We start from the raw sequence: 26,593 nt of genomic DNA on the forward strand, positions 1-26,593 counted from the left end.
TTCAAATGTAAAGGTTGTTCAAGTTTACAAGAATAGTTCCACCACAAGTTACGATACATAGTTTTAAGTACAAATGAAACTTATGCGACACAATTTAAAAGTATCCAAAAGACGCTCCATGTATGCATATATACTCGACATCCAATGCAAGTATCAAAATAATGAGCGGAAGCATGTATCATGTATCGTTCAAGGACCTGAGAAAAACATAGAAATCTGTCAACGAAAACGTTGGTGAAATCATAGGTTTAAGTAAGTAAGTACAAGTGAACCACAAGATTTGCATCAATGAAATAATAGTAATACATTCCAAAAGTTTGTTTCACGAGCACCCAATTATCAAAGCTTAACATTCCTTCCATTGTATACCCCATCACTTAGTGCTAGAACAAACACTGATTCTCGAAAATATATTTCATCCGTAGACGGTAGCGAACCGTCAAAGATGAGGGTTGTCAACCCATATGGCCATATAACATAAGTTCTCGCTTACACCCGGCAAGTGTAACTAATGATAATCGAATTGAGGATTTTTGTTCTAAACTCGTATGTAGAATGTTTGTTTTCCCGTTCTTGTGTTCACTTAGTTCAAAAGAATCGTTTATGTTTTCTCATCCCAAATATAAGTTCAAAAAGAGTAAAAGTGGGACTATGATCTCACCTTGAGTGCAAGAGTTAATAAAGTACTTCAACAAGTAGACGCGTGCAAAGACAAAGCTAGTCTTGACCTAAACATATAGGTTGTATCAATAACGGTAAACACGATAGGTCAAAGATGTTCAATTAGTCCTATGGCTCGTTAAGACTCGATCATAATAGCATGTGAATCAAATTGTCATGTTTCATGCAAGGTACAAGTATAAAAACATGTTAGAACGATTGCACAAATATTTGGTTAAGTTTGATTAAAAGTCAAACTTTGGTCGGTCAAAGTCAACGAAAGTCAACACGTTCGGGTCGGGTTCCGAACTATTTTTCTGAGGTTTTTAATCATATATGAACATGTTAGAACAAGTTTCATGTGAATCGGAGGTCCGTAGTATGCCAAACATTTTCCATAAAATGGACACCGGAGACAGAAGCTGGGCACGGCTTATGCCGCGCCGCGGCACCCTTCTGTCGCGCCGCGACAATAGGCGGGTGCTGGTGCCTGGTCTGTTTCACTTGTCCAACTTGATCCAAACTTCAAATAAGCATAAAACGCAAACCACAAACACTTAGGACTCGCACCTTATATCGTTGGAAAGCTCTTTTGACATAGAATGCAACTAAACACAATTTAACAATCAAAAACCTCATTTGTAACAACCGAGTTTTCCAACCAAGTGATCATTCAATGCCCACATTAATGCTTCAAACTCACCAATGCACATTTAATGATTTGGGCATTCAATGCATACATGTGACATGCCATTTTGTAGGTAATGGAGCATACAATACAACTAACAACTTACTAACAACAATTCATGGCAATCAACGCATCAAATAATCACTTCAAGTTCTTCAAACCCTAACTCAATTCCACCAAAAATCAATAATCAAGCTCATGAAGTTTTCTAAGGCAACCTACACATCAAATTGAAGCTAGTGATGCTAGTAACACAATTAAAACATCAACTTTCAACATCTAACAACATATGATCATCCAAAATTCAAGAACAACACACCAAAATTCAAGTTCATGCTAGTTACACTAAAACAACGAGATCGAGCATATAAATCATATATTCATGTTAGACTTGAGCCATAGACACTAATTAACACTTTTATAAGTTAAAAACATCAAGAACACAAAATCTAGTGATTTTAGAAAGTTACCCAAATGAGATGAAGTTGGTACCAAAATGAAGAGGATGAAGAGAGGATCACGAATATGTAATTTATTTGGTTGCTAGCTCCCTAATCCGGATTTAGATGATGAATGAATGAGAAAGGAAATTGGGTGTGTTCTTGCTAGAGAGAAAGAGAGAGAGAGAGGGAGATGGTAATGAATGGGTGAAAGGGGTTTGACCCTTTGACCTAGTCAAGGGTTTGATCCCTTGTCAAGTTTAGTCCCTCAACTTTCATTCGGGTGCGGGAATTACCTAAACGAGATAATTTAAAACGCGTATCAACGGGAGATGTTATAAACATATAACGGACTTTATATTAGTATAACGGAAAAGTAAATGGAAAAAGGCGGGATGTTACAAACATCGCATCCTTGGTAGAATATTTGCACTATTTGATAAGTATCTAAACCATGTTGAGGACATCATCTCAACAACTTTCCGAATCTTGTCCACAGAACGTAACAATTTCTCCTTGAAGTCTCACGGGTTTAGATGCCGGAAAGAATCTTTTAAGAAAATTTTCAACTAAGACATCCCATGTGTCAATCGCCCCTACAGGTAACTGTGATGACCCGGGAATTTTCGACCAAAATTAAACTTAATCTTTATATGAATTTGACACGATAAGCAAAGACTGTAATGTTAAGTCTCAAAACTTTTGAACTGTGTTCATGTATTCATTTAACCTCGACTAGTTTCGACGATTCATGAACAATTAATTATATATATATATATATATATATATATATATATATATATATATATATATATATATATATATATATATATATATATATATATATATATATATATATATATATATATATATATATATATATATATATATATGTGTGTGTGTGTGTGTGTGTGTGTGTGAGTATATATATAATATATATATATATATATATATATAAATATAATTTGAAATATTATATGTCGTTGATACTAAAATTACTTATGTAAAATAAAATAAAAATAAGATATTATTATAATTATTATTACTACTATTATTGCTAGCATTATTACTATTATTTTTATTATACCATTATTATTATTTATTATTATAATTATTACCATTTATTATTATTATTATTATTATTATTATATTTATTAATTATTAACATTAAAAAAAAATTACCTAGACAAATAATTATAATCTGTTTCCTACAAATATCAACTTTATCTCATACATGCTCCACTTGTGAATTATGTCGACTACTAACTTCCAATTTATAGGCTGTTAATTTTATTTTATTAATTTATGTTTTTACACATTTTATTCTTGATCCACTAACTTGCTCCTACTAATTTATTACCAATATTCATGGCATGATAGATACACATAACCCACTTCTTTCTACTGTTTTTGTTTAATTGTTAATAAACTTATTTATATACGTAGATACATGCACGCCACTTTCCTATCACTTTCATTTTGTAAATTGTGAAACTCCTTTTTCTTTTCTTCTCACTTTGTACTGTGCATTAGTTGAAATTATTGCATATAATTACAACCATAGTCATATCCTATATAAATAAACTTACATATACATGATAAACATATAGGTCAATCAACCTACAATCATTCCATTTACTTGTTTTCATTTTCTTTGTTTATATGATAATCTCCACTACAATTATTGCTTCTTAATTTGTCGAGTAAGAACAAACTCTAAAACCTTATCACCGGGTAATCATTGTCATTAATTCTAGATAATTATCATAACCAACATCTCATGATCACACACTACCTTGATCACCATGTTAATCAACCACCTTCGGCTCCACCGTACACCATTTCCACCACCTATTTCCTCTCTCTCTCTCTCTCTCTCTCTCTCTCTCTCCCCCTATATTCATGCGAGAACCACCACCTTTGCATCTCATTTCTTTGCTAACCACCATAAACATCACCACAACCGAAACCCACATGAGTTTTCTATCATTTGAACAACCTACTATACGGATTCTTTTGTTTCGATCACAACTACAACCAACCAAGAACTACTAACACTTCATCATCTTTAAACTCAAAACCATCATCACCAATTTTGATATCTCGTTTCTTTTTGCGACACAACCATCATCGTCTTATGTTTCTATTTTACTGCTACAGCACCTTTGTTTCTGCTTCGATTCAAACAAACCATCGTTATTGCTACATCTGTTTGCAGTTGCAAATTCGTTATTGTTTCTGTTTTCTATTCGAGTTAAAACTACCACTTCATCACATTCTTGAACCCTACAACCGTACTACCACCAAACGATATTATTATTATTTTTTTTTGTTTTCTTTGTCGTGAAAACAATAAAATGTCACCATGAGCTGTTATTATGAACTATAACTGCTAATAATCTTCTGTTTCTACATATTTTTGCTGCTGCTTCATCCACGATTCAGCTGCTATTACTTATCTATTTTATTACTCAAAACAGCTACACTTCAACGCCTAAAAACACCATCATGAATTCACAACCACATCAAATATAAATGTTGCTGCATAAAGGTGAATTTTAAAACAATAAATGTGCAAGTAGGAGAACAAGTTGATGCTAAAATGTATTCTTGGCCGACAATTTACAAATAATGAATACCCCACTTACTTTTATCTTTTGTTAGTGGATTATAAAGGGAATACTAAGTCATTAAAGAAAGGTGCAAGTATCTAAGGTATGTGTAAAGTGATCGATATACATGTTGCATCGATATCATACGCGTATTTATTTTTGGTATAGCCGTGTTGATGTTAAAGCCAAGAGTAAAGGGATTTAGAAGAGGATTATAGAAAACAGAAGAGATGATGATGTCATAGTTATAATTTTATGTGATAAATGATATATAGTTAGCAAGTGATGATGATTACGTTTGATTAGGAAGATGAATATGATAACGGGTATTTAGTATAGTGATTATGTGATAAAGATAATAATCGTATGATGAATTCGATGAGGTATACGATGGTGATGATATGTTAATGATAGTTTTAGGATGTTAGAATGTATGATGATATTAAATGATGAAGAATGATAATGATTTCACCATAGTAGTGTCTCTGATCGGATTAGGTTAATGAAGAAGAAGAAACAGTGGAGAGATAGGTTATATAGTTTTATCTATGAATTAAAACAGAAAAAGAAAGATGGAGTAATGGTTAGGGAGTTTGTGAATTAACGAGAGGTTGGAAGATCGAAACCAGGCCATGGAAAATTTTTATTTTTTATGTAAACATAACCTACTTGGGCTTGTAACTTGGGCCGAAGTGTTTACTTGTGCTGGGTCGAGATCTGTTTTCTGTTTGGGCCACGAAACGGGTTTAAATTAATCGGATTGTATAGATAATCAGAAAAGTAGCATGGATTGAATGGTTATAAGAGGTGTTGGGTATTTGAGAGGTCGCGGGTTCAAGTCCTGGCGGAGGCGCTCTTTTTATTGAGTTTCCCTTCAAAGGTTGTAACTTATTTTTATTTTTATGTTTATTATTATTATTATTATTATTATTATTATTATTATTATTATTATTATTATTATTATTATTATTATTATTATTATTATTATTATTATTAGAAAAAGTACTATTATTATTATTAATATCATTAACATTATTATTATCACAAATATTAGTATTATCATTAATATTTAACATTTTTATTTATTTTTAGTAGTATTATCATTACTATTAATATTAAAAGCATTTACATTTTTATTTAACATTATTAGAATCATCATGATTTTTATCATAATTAGAATTATTTTTATATAACAAATTAGTGATTCATATATACATACATATATATATATATATATATATATATACAAAATAATATACAAAATAAATATATATATAACCTTTAAAATAACAAATATATTACTAAATTAAATAAATAACATATATAAATTGGTTTGATTATTATTACATGTTAATTATATGTTTTAATATATATAACTGATATAGGTTCGTGAATCCGAGGCCAACCCTGCATTGTTCAATATAGTCGTATGTATTTTTACTACAAAATACATTAAGTGAGTTTCATTTGCTCCCTTTTACTCTTTACATTTTTGGGCTGAGAATACATGCGAATGCTTTATTAACTGTTTTACTATATTTATATGCGTGAGTTCATTTGCTCCCTTTTTACTCTTTACATTTTTGGGGCTGAGAATACATGCAAATGCTTTATTAACTGTTTTACAATATTTATATGCGTGAGTTTCATTAATCCCTTTTTAAATGCTTTTGCAATATATATTTTTGGGACTGAGAATACATGCGCTGTTTTTATAACTGTTTTACGAAATAGACACAAGTAATTGAAACTACATTATATGGTTGAATTATCGAAATCAAATATGCCCCTTTTTATTAAGTCTGGTAATCAAAGAATTGGGGAACAGACATCCTAATTGACGCGAATCCTAAAGATAGATCTATCGGGCCCAACAAGCCCCATCCAAAGTACTGGATGCTTTAGTACTTCGAAATTTATATCATGTCCGAAGGAGGATCCCGGAATGATGGGGATATTCTTATATGCATATTGTTAATGTCGGTTACCAGGTGTTCAATCCATATGAATGATATTTTTGTCTCTATGTATGGGACGTATGTTTATGAGAATTGGAAATATGAAATCTTGTGGTCTATTAAAATTACGAAATGATTATTTATGCTAAACTAATGAACTCACCAACCTTTTGGTTGACACTTGAAAGCATGTTTATTCTCAGGTATGAAAGAAATCTTCCGCTGTGCATTTGCTCATTTTAGAGATATTACTTGGAGTCATTCATGACATATTTCAAAAGACGTTGCATTCGAGTCGTTTTGTTCATCAAGATTATTATTAAGCCAATTATAGTTGGATATATTATGAAATGGTATGCATGTCTGTCAACTTCAGATGTAATGAAAGATTGTCTTTTCAAAACGAATGCAATGTTTGTAAAATGTATCATATAGAGGTCAAGTACCTAGCGATGTAATCAACTGTTGGGAATCGTTTATAATCGATATGGACTTCGTCCGGATGGATTAGGACGGGTCCTTTTAGTTGGTATCAGAGCGGTGGTCTTAGTGAACCGGGTCTGCATTAGTGTGTCTAACTAATAAGTCGTTAGGATGCATTGGTGAGTCTGGACTTCGACCGTGTCTGCATGTCAAAAGTTTTGCTTATCATTTTGTGTCAAAAATTATCTGCTTATCATTCTTAGAGAATCACTTGCTTATCATTCTTAGTCTAGACACGTTTTACTGCATTGACTACATGAATAGTGTATAGACAAAATTCATATCTTAGCGTATCTGCTACTTCATATCTTAGCGTATCTGTTACTGTAACTTTGCCTGACAACTTCAGTAGATTCCTCCGTAACTTATGGGATTTTAGTATTATGTATGCATATGTAAATTATGTATTGAAGGGCACTAATCTACATCCCATAATCTATTTCTTATCGAAAATCCTTCATCTATCGTACGAGAAGAATCCTGCAACCAGTTCGAGTCACTCATATTCCGATAGCTATTCCGATAGTTATTCCGACAGCTATTCCGACATAGATGTTCACCTAAGCTCCGAAAATAGCGTCATCGGCATGAATCAACCAATCAGCCATTATCAATTCATCTGATGGGTTCGTAGTCGAATTAATTAATAGAAACGCGCAGAAGGCAATCCCTTCCACCAACCGAATTCACCTCTTGACAATGAACCTGAAGCGTTTACCGGCAAACCTGTTCGAGACACCATTCTCAGTCTCATTTCCAGGGTAATTCGACAATATTATATTCTGTCCACAATTCTGAACCTTATTCATCCGCTCGTTCCGACCGAAAATCATCCAGGAGTAATAAGTCAACGAACTTCGCACTTGAGTAATCCATTCGGAGAATATGGTGCAAAATGTACTAGCTTCAGCAACATCACCGGCACCAATAGTACCATCAATAACAGCACCAGTACCATCAACAATCCATGCTTCAATATCATCATCTGTACTTTGAGTATGATCTTTGTTCTACGTATCATTCTACCTCATTTATCTTCGTTTGACATGGCGAATATGTAATCTCTAAAGTTTTAGAGATTATTTATTCTAGTTCCAACCGAAAAGCAAATGAGTTTAATATCATATTAACTCATTAAATCCATGAATACATCTGAAGAAAATATATATGTATATATATTTTCATAAAGATTGTAATTAAAAATTCTTTTGTATAAACTGTTAATGGTGAAAATATTTTAACGGGTAGGTAATACCCGAGGAATATTTAGACTTCACATTAATAAGTTACACGGTATATTCTTCGAGCCTGATTCAATGGTCAAGTACCATCCTACTTATATCTACAGATATACGAATCTGGTTCACCACAGAATAACCATATTCATCCAATTTCATATTTGGATTTTGATTTATCAGAATCCAACAAGTGGCATAATGAAAAAAACATTTGACAAAAAATAAAATTTGTTAGAAACAAACAAATTAACTATGAGAAATTCTGTTAAGAATCCACGCTAACTGTTCCTAGCTAATTGTTCCTAGCTAACTGATTATATTTTATTTATCGCAATTTACATTCTCGCAATTTTATTTATCGTCATTTAATTCATGTTATTTATTTTACGCACTTTATTTATCGTCATTTATTTTCTGTTATTCATTTTACGCACTTTAAATATCGGAACACGTATACAAGGTTTTGACATATCATATCGACGCATCTATATATATTATTTGGAATCACCATAGACACTCTATATGCAGTAATGATCGAGTTCTCTATACAGGGTTGAGGTTGATTCTACAATAATATATATAGTTTGAGTTGTGATCGAGTCTGAGACAAATACGGGTCACGATACGTATTAATTAATTCGAATATTATATATTAAAATGTATATGAATTATTGAATTGCTAACTGTGGACTATCAACTGTGGACTACCAATATTGGATAATTAAAATGAATTAAAATATTGATTATAACATATGAAACTAAATAATTCTTCAAGTTTGCCACTTGATCTCATCTTAAACCTTAATTATATCTTGACGATTCCAATATGCATTCAAACCTTCATAATTCTTGAAAACACCTCAATCGATAGGATGAATCAACCGCACTTCATCTACGGAAGGAAAGATTTATGCATATAGTTATGCACCTGAGAAACTCTCGGCAACTGAGTAAAAGTTTAACACGTAGCCACGTCAGATCCTTTGGCATTTATTAACAAAAATAACTTTGCGATCCCTTTTTAAAGTAGCAAATTTTGTAACAGCTTCAGAAAATCAACTTCGACTTTTCGTTCGAAACAACCTTATTATCACCTTGACTTACATGTATGTTCTTTTATTGTTACCGGGGAACCTTTTATATTCCACCATATTACCGTCAGCGTTTAATCATCTAAAAACACAATTCTCTTGAAATCACCTCGGATCAATAATTAATGATTCAGATATGGTAGCAGTAAATGTAGAGGAATCGGCAATCAGTACTTTGAAAACTCACAGCATATCTACATCAACAGTTATATGTATAACATTTATCTTTTAGAATAATGATCTTCCATTCTGAAATTTTGAAAAGCACCTAGTCTACGAATTAATACATTGAACTTTGAAAAAGCTGAATGAAGCAGTAGAAATTGTAGATAATCGTAAGTGACCTTAACCGTCGAAAGTTTAATGATAAAGAATGGAGGATTGGAAGCACTCAATAGAAAATTTAGTACCAAAAAGCGGATTATGCGAAACTATGAAGGAAGCCGTGGACAAATCACACAGAATAAGTTTGACTTCAAAGAATCCAAATGATTCTGTTTCTGATGAAATCTTTAGCGAATACCTTACTTCCGAATCTAATCCCTTACGGATAAATCTTCTGCATCATCCATCGATATTAGAAATTTGAAGATATCATCGTATCTTTCATTATAAATATCCTCCATATTTCTGAAGATATTTTCAAAACTATTCTTATCTGAAATCATTAATATCTTCCTAATATCAGTGTTACATCATATAGAAACTGTTAGTTTCTATATTCTGTAAACTTTCGAGCTAAAAATATGAATGTTATTTAAGTAATGTTGGGAACTGATGCATGAGTTAGTATATTATAATGACACTTGATCAACGTGATTATATTACAGTAAGTTATGCTGAGTTTTCTAATGGGACGTGATGATTCACAGATCCTAACGTTATCATGTGCCATGTTACATAACTCTTTCATTCTGCTTAACTTCTGAACATATCAATAAAATATATTCTTGATAGTTCTATTCTCAATGATTCAGGTAATTTGACGAAACAAATCGTGCTACTACCTTTCTTTTCTACCTTGTATATTATGATAATTCAAAACTCCATACATATAAATTCTAGACCATTACTTGCGAAAAGTAAACAAAAGCATGAAGCTCCGAAATAAAAAGAGGGTATAAATCGCAGCAAATAAGAGAGCGCATTAACGGTGGATGACAATAATTATAGGAGACAGAAACAGGGACATTGAAATATAAGGGAAGATATAAAATCCAACAACGCAGAAATTACAAACCATGGGTATTAATACGAATAGAAATATAAAGACACGGTATAATTAAGAATAGTATCACCCTAAGGTAATAGTAGAAGTAAACAGATTCTTCTGGTGGAAGATTGAAAAGAATGATGACAGAAAGGATAATTAGGAAAATATCAATGATTAGAACTGGATGAAGCATTTTCAAAATCTTTTAGAAGTAAGAATTAAGAATGAAAGTATAGAAAATGAGAGTGGTGGAAAATAATGAAACGGAAAAAGTTTAATTTATAATGGAAATATCAGACAGAGTAATCGATGCAGATCACCATATTTAATTATAGAGATCTTAATTTCTTTACTCGCCGAAGAGTCAAATCCTTTAGATTTCGAAGATTTTTTTTAAATCCCTTGAATTCCGGAATTCAATCAAGACAATGTTAGAAGTTAAGACACACCTTATTTTCTAAATTCAACCCCGACTCTGCCAAAATCTAAGACAACTCTTTATCCTTTCATTTCACTATTTTGTGATAGCTTCACTCGTACTCTTCGAATAATCAAATTGTTTTATCGATATTACTCAATGATGATAAAACTCAATTTATCAACTCATATTCATCATGAAAACATTTTTATTGTTAGCCATGACCACCTCACTCAAATTTCGGGACGAAATTTCTTTAACGGGTAGGTACTGTGATGACCCGGGAATTTTCGACCAAAATTAAACTTAATCTTTATATGAATTCGACACGATAAGCAAAGACTGTAATGTTAAGTCTCAAAAACTTTTGAACTGTGTTCATGTATTCATTTAACCTCGACTAGTTTCGACGATTCACGAACAATTAATTATATATATATATATATATGTGTGTGTGTGTGTGAGTATATATATATATATATAAATATAATTTGAAATATTATATGTCGTTGATACTAAAATTACTTATGTAAAATAAAATAAAAATAAGATATTATTATAATTATTATTACTAATATTATTGCTAGCATTATTACTATTATTTTTATTATACCATTATTATTATTTATTATTATAATTATTACCATTATTTATTATAATTATTATTATTATATTTATTAATTATTAACATTAAAAAAAAAAAATTACCTACACAAATAATTATAATCTGTTTCCTACAAATATCAACTTTATCTCATACATGCTCCACTTGTGAATTATGTCGACTACTAACTTCCAATTTATAGGCTGTTAATTTTATTTTATTAATTTATGTTTTTACACGTTTTATTCTTGATCCACTAACTTGCTCCTACTAATTTATTACCAATATTCATGGCATGATAGATACACATAACCCACTTCTTTCTACTGTTTTGTTTAATTGTTAATAAACTTATTTATATACGTAGATACATGCACGCCACTTTCCTATCACTTTCATTTTGTAAATTGTGAAACTCCTTTTTCTTTTCTTCTCACTTTGTACTGTGCATTAGTTGAAATTATTGCATATAATTACAACCATAGTCATATCCTATATAAATAAACTTACATATACATGATAAACATATAGGTCAATCAACCTACAATCATTCCATTTACTTGTTTTCATTTTCTTTGTTTATAAGATAATCTCCACTACAATTATTGCTTCTTAATTTGTCGAGCAAGAACAAACTCTAAAACCTTATCACCGGGTAATCATTGTCATTAATTCTAGATAATTATCATAACCAACATCTCATGATCACACACTACCTTGATCACCATGTTAATCAACCACCTTCGGCTCCACCGTACACCATTTCCACCACCTATTTCCTCTCTCTCTCTCTCTCCCTATATTCATGCGAGAACCACCACCTTTGCATCTCATTTCTTTGCTAACCACCATAAACATCACCACAACCGAAACCCACATGAGTTTTCTATCATTTGAACAACCTACTATATGGATTCTTTTGTTTCGATCACAACTACAACCAACCAAGAACTACTAACACTTCATCATCTTTAAACTCAGAACCATCATCACCAATTTTGATATCTCGTTTCTTTTTGCGACACAACCATCATTGTCTTCTGTTTCTATTTTACTGCTACAGCACCTTTGTTTCTGCTTCGATTCAAACAAACCATCGTTATTGCTACATCTGTTTGCAGTTGCAAATTCGTTATTGTTTCTGTTTTCTATTCGAGTTGAAACAACCACTTCATCACATTTTTTGAACCCTACAACTGTACTACCACCAAACGATATTATTATTATTTTTTTTTGTTTTCTTTGTTGTGAAAATAATAAAATGTCACCATGAGCTGTTATTATGAACTATAACTGCTAATCATCTTTTTGCTGCTGCTTCATCCACGATTCAGCTGCTATTACTTATCTATTTTATTACTCAAAACAGCTACACTTCAACGCCTAAAAACACCATCATGAATTCACAACCACATCAAATATAAATGTTGCTGCATAAAGGTGAATTTTAAAACAATAAATGTGCAAGTAGGAGAACAAGTTGATGCTAAAATGTATTCTTGGCCGATAATTTACAAATAATTAATACCCCACTTACTTTTATCTTTTGTTAGTGGATTATAAAGGGAATACTAAGTCATTAAAGAAAGGTGCAAGTATCTAAGGTATGTGTAAAGTGATCGATAAACATGTTGCATCGATATCATACGCGTATTTATTTTTGGTATAGCTGTGTTGATGTTAAAGCCAAGAGTAAAGGGATTTAGAAGAGGATTATCGAAAACAGAAGAGATGATGATGTCATAGTTATAATTTTATGTGATAAATGATATATAGTTAGCAAGTGATGATGATTACGTTCGATTAGGAAGATGAATATGATAACGGGTATTTAGTATAGTGATTATGTGATAAAGATAATAATCGTATGATGAATTCGATGAGGTATACGATGGTGATGATATGTTAATGATAGTTTTAGGATGTTAGAATGTATGATGATATTAAATGATGAAGAATGATAATGATTTCACCATAGTAGTGTCTCTGATCGAATTAGGTTAATGAAGAAGAAGAAACAGTGGAGAGATAGGTTATATAGTTTTATCTATGAATTAAAACAGAAAAAGAAAGATGGAGTAATGGTTAGGGAGTTTGTGAATTAACGAGAGGTTGGAAGATCGAAACCAGGCCATGGAAAATTTTTATTTTTTATGTAAACATAACCTACTTGGGCTTGTAACTTGGGCTGAAGTGTTTACTTGTGCTGGGCCGAGATCTGTTTTCTGTTTGGGCCATGAAACGGGTTTAAATAAATCGGATTGTATAGATAATCAGAAAAGTAGCATGGATTGAATGGTTATAAGAGGTGTTGGGTATTTGAGAGGTCGCGGGTTCAAGTCCTGGCGGAGGCGCTCTTTTTATTGAGTTTCCCTTCAAAGGTTGTAACTTATTTTTATTTTTATGTTTATTATTATTATTATTATTATTATTATTATTATTATTATTATTATTATTATTATTATTATTATTATTATTATTATTATTATTATTATTATTATTATTATTATTATTATTATTATTATTATTAGTATTATTATTAGAAAAAGTACAATTATTATTATTAATATCATTAACATTATTATTATCACAAATATTAGTATTATCATTAATATTTAACATTTTTATTTATTTTAGTAGTATTATCATTACTATTAATATTAAAAGCATTTACATTTTTATTTTACATTATTAGAATCATCATGATTTTTATCATAATTAGAATTATTTTTATATAACAAATTAGTGATTCATATATATATATATATATATATATATATATATATATATATATATATATATATATATATATATATATATATATATACAAAATAATATACAAAATAAATATATATATATATATAACCTTTAAAATAACAAATATATTACTAAATTAAATAAATAACATATATAAATTGGTTTGATTATTATTACATGTTAATTATATGTTTTAATATATATAACTGATATAGGTTCGTGAATCCGAGGCCAACCCTGCATTGTTCAATATAGTCGTATGTATTTTTACTACAAAATACATTAAGTGAGTTTCATTTGCTCCCTTTTACTCTTTACATTTTTGAGCTGAGAATACATGCGAATGCTTTATTAACTATTTTACTATATTTATATGCGTGAGTTCATTTGCTCCCTTTTTACTCTTTACATTTTTGGGGCTGAGAATACATGCAAATGCTTTATTAACTGTTTTACAATATTTATATGCGTGAGTTTCATTAATCCCTTTTTAAATGCTTTTGCAATATATATTTTTGGGACTGAGAATACATGCGCTGTTTTTTTAACTGTTTTACGAAATAGACACAAGTAATTGAAACTATATTATATGGTTGAATTATCGAAATCGAATATGCCCCTTTTTATTAAGTCTGGTAATCTAAGAATTAGGGAACAGACACCCTAATTGACGCGAATCCTAAAGATAGATCTATCGGGCCCAACAAGCCCTATCCAAAGTACTGGATGCTTTAGTACTTCGAAATTTATATCATGTCCGAAGGAGGATCCCGGAATGATGGGGATATTCTTATATGCATATTGTTAATGTCGGTTACCAGGTGTTCAATCCATATGAATGATATTTTTGTCTCTATGTATGGGACGTATATTTATGAGAATTGAAAATATGAAATCTTGTGGTCTATTAAAATTATGAAATGATTATTTATGCTAAACTAATGAACTCACCAACCTTTTGGTTGACACTTGAAAGCATGTTTATTCTCAGGTATGAAAGAAATCTTCCGCTGTGTATTTGCTCATTTTAGAGATATTACTTGGAGTCATTCATGACATATTTGAAAAGACGTTGCATTCGAGTCGTTGTGTTCATCAAGATTATTATTAAGCCAATTATAGTTGGATATATTATGAAATGGTATGCATGTCTGTCAACTTCAGATGTAATGAAAGATTGTCTTTTCAAAACGAATGCAATGTTTGTAAAATGTATCATATAGAGGTCAAGTACCTCGCGATGTAATCAACTGTTGGGAATCGTTTATAATCGATATGGACTTCGTCCGGATGGATTAGGACGGGTCCTTTCAGTAATGATTCTAACCAATCTTTGGCTTCTCCCTTTAAATTCCAGGGAAACAACATGAGATAGATCTGTTCATCCTCAACTTCTCTGATTTTAAATAGAGTACAGATCCTATTAAAGGTTCGAAGATGTTCGTTTAGATCTTCTTTTGGATTACCACTAAATTGGCATTGATTAGTTACCATGTGTAAGATTTGTCCATTGATTTCATAATCTGGTGCATTAATGTCTGGTTGAGTAATGGCATGATCTTGGTCCGTGCCTGTAGCTCTCATTCAATCTTCCATACTTAGAGGTTCCGTATTTTCCATGATTGAATTTGTTGAATCTGAATCACTAGAGGATTCTAATTTAATGGTTTCTTCCTCGACAACCTCTGGTATAATATTTTGTGGTTCAGGAGGAATGATTAGTGGTTCAGGATCTCTGAATTGTCCTTGAATATCCTCCGGGTTCTCAATTGTGAAGTCGGGTTCAAAAAATGGATTATCAAAAATTTGAATTAGAGTACTCGGTCGACTAGATGATGATTCTAAAGAAAAATCAACGGCGACAATATTGGCTAGATGTCTTGATCGAGTTACAGGTGGTGAACGTATAAAAGGTGGTGAATGTTTTGCTCGGTGCATTCACTGAATATCATATTAGTTATAAAGATAAAAATTATTAAAGTTATTAAATTAATAGACTTTTCTAATTTTGCCCACATTTCGAATAGCCAATAGATGCAGCAGGTAGCCAGGACCCTTTAAATCGGAAGCCTACAACTCGCCACTAACAAATCCAACTATTACTACGAACCAGAAAATTTGGATGTCTATCAATTTAACCGCTAAAAATAATTTTTCGTCAAAATTTAAAGAAAACTTTGAAAATTCTATGTCCTAAAAACTAGAGCATAGAAATGAGAAAGAAAAAGCGCGTTGAAAAACAAAAAGTCGAAAAAACATAAATCTAAAACTTATAAACTAACATTTTACTTCTAAAACTTAGCGTCTAAAAACTTAAAACTTAAAAGTAGCAACTAAAGTCTTAAATCTAAAGGTATTAAAGCTTAAAAGGAATTCTAAACGAAAAACGGCAATTACTTAAATAGGTACTAAAATCTATTTAAAACTAAAGCGATAAGCGACGTCGCAAAATTCTAAAGCGTCTAGATCTTAATCTAAAAGCACTTAAGAGATTTTACGGCAAAGCCTAAAAATCTAGAAATATAAAATAACTACGGCAAAGACTAAGTTTAAAACTAATTACGAACGATAAATATACAAATTATGAATTAAACGATTAAAATATACAATTTATAAAAATAAAAAATGATAAAATTACTTATTTTTATAAAAATATTATTTTTATATTATTATTTTATAAAAGTATTAATTATAAATTAATAATACTAATTAAAACTTATAATTATTAATTAAAACTAAACTTAAACTAATTATATTAAATTAAACACTAATTCTAATTAATTAATAATAATAATAATAATAATTAAACCGAACCCTAATTCGACAGTCAAATGTTTCAGACCAGTCAAATCACCTTATGCGACCGCATGAGGTTTCTTTATTCTGGCCATGCGATCGCATGGCTTCGGGTTCCAGGCCAGATTGTTTGGGCTTACACAGTACCAGGCCCGGTTATTTATCTAATTTTTTTTTCTGAGTTTAATTTTATAGAAAATAAAATCTAATATAAAAAAAGAAATTTACTTATTAGTTTTTAAAACTTTTAACAAAAGTAATAATAAAAAAATATAAACTTTTTAATTTAAACACTTAAAAATATAGATATATATTTTTATGTTTTTATATTTTTAAACTTATATATTTTTTTTTACAAAAATAGATTAAAAACTAATTTTTTATTTTTTTTTAGAATATAGCGTTTTGCTTTTCATCCCCGGCAGCGGCGCCAAAAAAACTTGATGTGTGTGAGGGGTAGTACGAAATAGATTATATTTTTGTTACGAAATACTATTAAATACGATACAATTTTACACAAGTTATTTATTTATTTATTGAATAGATATACCTAAACCTTGCTACAATACTTATAGGCAGTGTACCTAATCGTAGAGTAGTGTAGTTTTTAGTAAGTCCGGTTCGTTCCACAGGGATACAGCTGAGTTTAAACTATATATATATATATATATATATATATATATATATATATATATATATATATATATATATATATATATATATATATATATATAAGTATTATTATTATTATTATTATAAAAGGGGGTTTTACCGTTTAATGACCGGTTTGTCGATTTTAAGTCCTAATGCAAAATAATAACTTAATTTAAAGCATAAAGTAAATGACGATAAATAAAAATGCGATAAAATAAAAGTACGATAATTAAAAGTGCAATAATTTAAAGTACGATAAATAAAATGACGATAAATAAAAGTACGAAGAGATATAAATTAAGAGAATTATGCTTATTTAAACTTGCGTAATCATGATGTTTGACGTGCTGATTTTAATTTATTACCAAGGGTTAATTGTCCTTTGTCCTGGATTATTCGATATGTCCATATGGTTTTGTCCATAATAGTCCATCAGTCATAATTATAAAGTGCGAAAGTCTTCGCCAAATTAACCTTATACCCGAAGTCAAATATTCCAACTAATTGGGGACTTAAACTGTAATAAGGTTTTAATACATTGTTAATGATTACACCAGGTTATCGACTGTGTGCAATCCAAGGTTTTAATACTTTATTAACAATTACACCAATTTTCCTTGTATGTAATCCATCCATGTTTTAATGAGTCAATTGACTATTAATCCATCCCCGTGTCCGGTCAAATGAACAATTATTAGTACTTATAAATATCCCGCCCATCGTATCTGATCGAGTGTATGTGATTATTTATAGATACGTCAAATTGTAAATCTCTACATTAAATTAACGAACTATAATTCAGTTAAACAAATATAAAGCCCATTAATAGCCCATAGTCCAATTTCCACAAGTGTCGGTCTTTTGTCCAAACCCCAATTATGGTCCAAAGTCCAATAACCTCGTCTTAATATTTAGTCCAACATCACTATTACTTCGGCTTAAAACAACATAATAATAACTTAGCTACGAGACATTAATTTAAAAAGGGAGAACATAGTTTACAGTGATATTTAATAGCGTAGTGTTATACAGACAGAGTGTCGACTTACAAAACCTTAAAACATTCGATACTATAACCTTATTATTATTATTAACTTAATATTAAAATTTTAATTAAAATATAAATATAAATATATAATTGAGAGAGTAAGAGAAGTAGTTGATGAAGGTGTGCTCCTCTCGTCCGAATTCGATTGCTATTTATAGGACCTGGCCAAATATTTCACTCCATGCGATCGCATGGAGATAAAGCCTCCAGGCCATGCGATCGCATGGCCTCCTAATCCAGCTCACATTCATTTGTTTGCTAGTTTGCCGACGTTTTATTTAATAATATAATATAATATATATAATTTTATATAATTATATATATATTATATTATATTCTTGTGCATAGTTGACTGGTAATTTTAGGTCCGTTGCGTCGCGCGTTGATACTCGGTTCAGGTCCCGGTTCCGGATTTTCGAACGTCCTTTCGTACAATTTAATATCTTGTACTTTGCGTTTCGCGGCTTGTACTCTTGTAATTTTTAGATGTTTCTCATCAATAAATTGAACCACTTGGATTGTACTTTGTACTTTTTAGTGTTTTGGTCGTTTCCGTCTTCAAATCGTCGAATCTGTCTTTTGTCTTCACCTTTTATTATTTAACGAATATCACTTGTAAATAGAACAATTGCAACAAAAAGCTTGTCTTTCTTGAAGGATAATGCTATGAAATATGTGTTCGTTTTTAGCATTATCACCACCTTTGCATCCTATTGGTCATACTTTCTCGCCACGAAACGTTCCAATCACAAAACTATCCTCCATGATTCTTTGGCACTCTCTAATTTATAACTTAGAGTATCCTTGCCAACCATCAACTAATTTGAGTTATCTACATCACGCACACAGTGATGGGATTTTCCGCAAGCTCTTCGTTAACTCCAACCGACACGTAACCTTGCACGACTCACAACTCGTCCACCATTCTCCGTGAACATCGTTTCGACTGTCCATTAGGGATGATCTTGTCACTTCTCACGCGTACAAGTCCTCAAGACTCTAGAGAACTCACTCTCGAACGTACTCTACACTAACATATCTCTACACGAGATAATCAAAATCAACACTCTACGTCCCGAGCTCGCTCGTCAAACGGGACGACTTCTAACAACCGCTTGAACACGCCTACCAAAACGAGGTAATTCTGTATCCTCCGGGTACATACTCCCCCACTTAGGGTTTTAACCCCATACTTTCACCGCCAAGATGATAACATCTCGCGGTATTTCAATATTCCACAATACGCACGACCGGTCTCAACGTTGGTCATACACAACAATTCTTCGCAGACTCACAACAAGGTACTCAAACCTTGACTTTTCAATCGGTCAAACGTTAACGCCCGCTAAACACCACATAAAACCATCGTTGTATCTTCGGGTTTCTCACCGGTACCCAAGTACAAACTAATCACACCATCAGAGTGAAGCATTCCACTAGCAGGTATAAGGAGGCACCTGACGCAGTGTTATGCAACTCCCATTACTACCACCGAGACTCAACACTCGACCCTTACAGGGTCTACTCTCGGTGTCACACGTTACCTGACTACACGCAGTCACACAAATCTAACGTACCCCGCCCGCTAGTCACAAACCACATAGGCCGCACAACCAGTCTAGTAGTCTTCCACTTATCACCAAGGAGATGCTTGGGAACACCGAGACTTACACCCTTTCTAACTTTTCCATAACCATTAACACGGTTATTCTGACATCAAATCTAGTCACAACCATGACTCTACCCGCACACGTACGTGGCCGACGAAAGCGCCTCCAAACATGGCACTACCACACATACACACTAGGAAAAGTGGTCAACAAAGAGTGCACATGGCTCACCACGTAACTCACACGCAAAAGTGGTCGATGAAGAGTGAACAACTGATATGGTTGAAACGGACGGTTTTATTTGTGCGGTGTCGTTAGGTCACAACACGTCAGAATCAGCTACCAAAAGAGAGTAAGGGTTTTATCATTTATATTTAGCTGGGGTTCCTAGCTATAACTCACCTACTTGTCTTCCCGAGTAAGTGGTAAATATAACTCAGGTTCGTATTTTTGTATGTTTGCTCAGTAATGTGGGACAAAAGTGCCTATATAGTTAACCCTAGTGACAAGAGGTGATAGATTAAGATTAACTAGATAAAACAGTAATTGAACTTGTAAAGATAGAGATAGATAGGTATAGAGAAAAGAAGTCTGATGGGGAATTATCACAAGAGGTCAACTTCCTATGATAAACACTAAACCTCAATCAACTAGGCTATGAACCTAACTGATTTATCACTAAGAGTTTAGGCCTTGAAGATTCTGGCTAAGACGGATATCCCTACTCCCAACATTAACATAAAGGGTTTAAACGACCTTATGGATGGAATCATAGGTGCATGAACAAAGTGGTATTCCCATAAAGGAAAGTCTCAGCTTTTCTTGATCCTAGTTGGTCTAACTAAAGCAATATTCCACCACTTAATACTACGCTATGCCTTAACATTAACAGACGTGCAATCTTAGATATTCTAAGGTACTGCTAATTGGATTAGAGGTCTCTCCTTTGCGATCACTTATTCAACCCCGAATCATCTTACCACATCTCAAGAACGTTGCTTCTAACGCGAATCATGCTTTTGAGCAAGCTAGTGTTCACTGAACTCTATGTTGCCTACTCTAATCACAACCTAAATGGGCAGCTCTTCTCTGACGAATAAATGATTATTCTTACGTAGGTACTATATTGCTATTATGACGTTAAGCACACATAACTACTTACCTCGTATCCTAGGGTTGATCAGGTCCTAATACTAGGTTATAGCCATGTGAATAAGCGGAAAGGGTAATCCGTAAATTAAACTTCTTAACCGTCAGGGTTTCAGCATAACAATAGGATAAGATTCAGATAAAGTATTCAACATATAATAAACATTTGTAACAGATAGATAATCATGCAAGATGAAAGCAACTTAAGATAACAAGATAACTTCATTAAATTAAGGAAAGCATTCACCGTTTACAGACGAGATCTGGACCATTACAAGTGCTGACATCCTCTAGACCGCTCCTATTACTATCTTCAGCGTTCGCCCCCGGGTACTTAATTTCCCGCTCGGAGGTGAGAAGGCCTTGAAAGCTCTAGTGAGTGAAAGTGTATTGTAGTGAGAGAGTGAAGAGAGGTGTGTTCAAATTGGATGACAAAAAGCCTTTAAATAGACTTGGATTTTCCCTACAAACGGATGGCAGGCCGTTTGCAGGGCCCGTTTGCCAGACTAGCCCGTTTGCAGGGGCCGTTTGCCCTGGCCGTTTGGTAGGCCGTTTGTGAGCCAGGCAAGCAGTTTGGTAGGCCGTTTGGCAGACCTAGTCAGCTGATTTTCCTGGATCGTAACTTGATTTCTTGCTTTTCACCATTTTCACTCTAAAATCTTCGTTTTAGCTCCGTTTCTCTTGATTCTTTTTGCATCGTCTTCGTAATTACTTTATCTACAAATTTAACCAAAAAAGCAATTATTTTGCTAAAAAATTTTTGAACTTTATGCTTTTGGGACTCAATATCGTGGGTAAAAACATGACTTTTTAGCCGATATCAATAACACTCGCCACACAAACATCAACCTAATTCGTGGTCAACTAAGAGTGAAATCTCACGGGGTCACTCACCATACTACATCAAGTGGCTAACGAAAAGTGAAGCCTTACGCTAGGATGTCACTCGCCACCTCACGCACAACGAGCATCAAAACACGACACCCTAGATAAGACGTTCACACGTCATGCACCCTCTTATGGTGATAAAACACCCGGTATACACTAACCCAATAACACGCGCACATAAGGGAACAATACTCGCACAATGACTGAAATTGTACATATGCCTTGTAACACTAATGAAACGACCCGACCCAATCCATAGGGACGAATACAATAACATATGATTACATTGCGAGGCATTTGACCTCTATATGATACGTTTTATAAACATTGCATTCTTTTGAAAAGATATACCATAAATGAATATTTAAAATTCAATGTTTTCGACATCTGATGATTTCTACATATAGACAATCACCGTAAATAACAGTTTACAAGAATACTTCCGTTGACAATGCAGTCAAAATAAATACACGGTGATGATTTTGTGAATGCAATGCTTCCTCGAATAAAACATGTATGACTCCATGCACATGGTTTCTCTAACATATATTCAAACAGCGGAAGACTTCTAGGAACCTGAGAATAAACATGCTTTAAATATCAACATAAAGTTGGTGAGATATAGGTTTAATGCTAGCAGCGTTATAAATATTGTAACAACCCAAACCAACCCTCGACCAAACCACGCGAAAATACAAAATAAAAAAAAAATTCCTGTGCAGCATACCCGCGCGGCGCGCCAGTTAGGGGCGCGGCGCGCCAAAGTGGACTGTCCGGAAAGTCTCTAAATGCGAAAAAGATAGACTAGTTCCCGACACTTTTAGACTAAACGCTTTTTACCATACATCCAAATATGTAAAAATAACTTGTTTCAAATATAAAATCAATGTTTTACAGGCGGGGCCCACATCGGCCGTTTTACGAGTTTAATACAATTTACGAGTTTCGACCACCAAAAGTTTAAGTTCCAAACTACACAATGAGCATGGCGTTTGGGATTAAACTACCCAACTATCGGTCAAACTCCAAGAGCTACTAAAGCCAAAAGCGTCCCCTAGCATCAAGCGGGATCTCTAGTCCAAAACGATGCCCTTACCCTTGTCCAAAACCGAACCTATAAAATGGTAAACAACGAGAGGGTAAGTAAAGCTTAGTGAATGCAATAATTATACAAATACATATATAATTATACCTACTTGCATACACTTACACAACCGCAAACGTGCTAGCAAACAATATTAGCTTATCGTCGCAATAACAAGCTATAATTCACCAATACCCCCAAGCTAGCATAACATCCGCATATAAATATAACTCGAATAATATAATATGCTTACAACACAATGACCATGGTTAACCAATAGTACAAGGGAACGACGCTCGCGAAAACGCCATCGGTGTTCATAACATCCGTTAGGGCACTTAACACCTCGCACCACTAACCCCTAGGGTGGCACCTTAACACCTCGGCACATCACCCCGAGTGGCATCTTAACACCTCGATGCATCACTCATTATTTTACGGAGTGGTGTCTTAACACCTCGACACTACACTCCTAGGTGGCATCTTAACACCTCGATGCTACACCCGAGTGGCATCTTAACACCTCAATGCTACACTCTTCACGTGAAATGTGGTGTCTTAACACCTCGACACTACACCTTTCACGCTACAACAAATAGATACATTATATACATACGCATATAATTATTCCACTCACCTCAAAGTCTTCGTGTAAGATAACCGAACTTGCAACGTCAAAGTAACGTACCTATTACATTTTAGCACATAATCAATTCACAACTCAAGTCGGTCAAGCAACTCACTTAACAATCTAGAGTCTTTTGACTCTAAGTGCAATCCCGACCCATTTTGCACCTTTAACCCTAATAATGGGTTAACTTCACCAAAAACCCTAACTTTAGCCAATTAAGGTATTAACACGCTTTTAACCACAAAGTTAACTCGTTTTCATACTTGCAAGACAACCTAGGTCATCAAAGACCCATTTGACCCATTTCTAGGTCAACACACCCATTTGGGTCACCCACAACCCAAATCACACCCACTAACATTAACTATAAGTGTATTAGTATTTACTTAGGTCTTCAAGACCCATTTACACCATTTACCCTTTCAAAACCCTAAGTTAGTCACCAATTGGGTCTTCATGACCCAAACTTAGCCAAAAACCCCAAAGTACTCACAAATGGGTTTTATGTGCAATACTAACCCAAACCCTAACCCTTAAACACATTAAACTAAGGTAATCAAGTTTAGGGCTTACCACAACAATCAAAACGTAGCTAAGGAGGAGATGAACAACTTTAACTCTCGAGTTCTAACCCGAAATGAGCTTCTTCTTCCCCGATTTAAGCTTTCTCACACTTAACCACCCCCTCTCTCTCTCTAGAATGAATGGATGATGTTTGGTGGTTGAAAAATGAAGTAATGAGCTCACCAAACTGATTCTAGGGCCTTTAATTCGGACCTCAAGGTGATTTTACCAAAATGCCCTCAAAATATCTAATTAAAAAGAAAAGGGGAATCTGTCGCAGACAGATGGCGCGGCGCGCCACTTAGCCGCGCGGCGCGCGACCTCCCAGTTCAGCATCTTTTGTCTTTTTAATTATGTGCAACAAAAACCCCAAACTTGAGTAACTCATATACACATGTGTATACTACGAATATTCGGGTCTTACAACTCTCCCCCACTTATTCGGATTGCGTCCTCGCAATCCAAGCCGCATGACACGAGGGAAGATAAACTAACACGAACTCTTCGGGCTCCCAAGTGAACTCGGAACCTTTACTTCGTCACCATTGAACCTTGAAAGTTCTCACCTCTTTATTTCTCAACATTTTCACCTTCTCGTCAAGGATAGCAATCGGTTCCTCGACATATTCTAACTTGTTGTTTAGCTCGATCTCGTCTAAAGGCATCAATGAGGAATCATCCGCAAGACACTTACGGAGGTGGGAAACATGAAATGTATTATGGATCCCCGCAAGCTCTTCGGGTAATTCCAATCGATACGCAACTTCACCAACATGAGCTAAAACCTTGAATGGCCCAATAAACCGAGGAGCTAACTTTCCCCGTTTTCGAAATCGAATAATACCCTTCCATGGCGAAAACTTAAGCATCACTATATCGCCTTCTTGGAACTCAATCAATCGCCTACGTCTATCGGGATACGACTTTTGCCTATCTTGAGCCTTCTTCAAATGTTCCCGAATCAAATCGATCTTGCTATTGGTCTCTAAAACCAAATCGGTACTCCCGATCTCTCTTTGACCCACTTCTCCCCAACAAACGGGAGTTCGACACCTACGCCCATAAAGCATTTCGTAAGGTGGCATCCCGATACTAGTATGATAACTATTATTGTACGATAATTCCACCAAAGGCACATGCTCATCCCAACTACCACCAAAGTCAATGATGCACGCTCGTAGCATATCTTCCAAAGTTTGATTCGTACGTTTGGTTTGACTGTCCGTTTGAGGATGATACGCCGTGCTCAACTTCAATTGCGTACCCATATCTTCATGAAACTTTTCCCAAAACCGAGATGTAAAACGGGTATCTCGATCCGAAATAATAGATATAGGAACCCCATGTCGCGAGACCACTTCCTTGATATACAACTTAGCCAGGGTCTCCGACAATATCACTTCTTTAATGGGAAGAAACAAAGCGCTTTTTGTCAATCGGTCAACTATAACCCAAATCGAATCGAATTGGGTTCTCGCTGTTTTAGGTAACTTTGTAATGAAATCCATGGTAATGTGCTCCCATTTCCATTTCGGGATTTCTAATGGTTGCAACTTACCATACGGCTTTTGGTGTTCGGCTTTTACTTGTAAACACGTGACACATTGCTCAACATACTTCACAACATCATGTTTCATGCCCGGCCACCAATAATCTTTCTTCAAGTCAAGATACATTTTCGTCGCGCCCGGATGAATGGAGTATTTTGACTTATGTGCTTCATCAAGTAGCACTCGTCGGTAATCACCCATCTTAGGCACCCACACCTTTCCTTGAAAGGACAACAACCCACGCGGACCCATAGTAATAAACTCCGATTGGCCCACGATTCGCTCCGTATGCTTGTTGTGAACATAAGCCTCTATTTGAATCTCACCAAGCTTTTCAAGAAAATCGTTGGTAATAATCAAACGTAACAACCCCACTTTTATCGCCGGATGTTGACTCTTTCGACTCAACGCATCCGCGACCACATTCGCCTTACCCGGATGATAAAGTATTTCACAA

This window comes from Rutidosis leptorrhynchoides, chromosome 5, assembly GCF_046630445.1.
Source record: "Rutidosis leptorrhynchoides isolate AG116_Rl617_1_P2 chromosome 5, CSIRO_AGI_Rlap_v1, whole genome shotgun sequence".
NCBI lineage: Eukaryota > Viridiplantae > Streptophyta > Magnoliopsida > Asterales > Asteraceae > Rutidosis > Rutidosis leptorrhynchoides.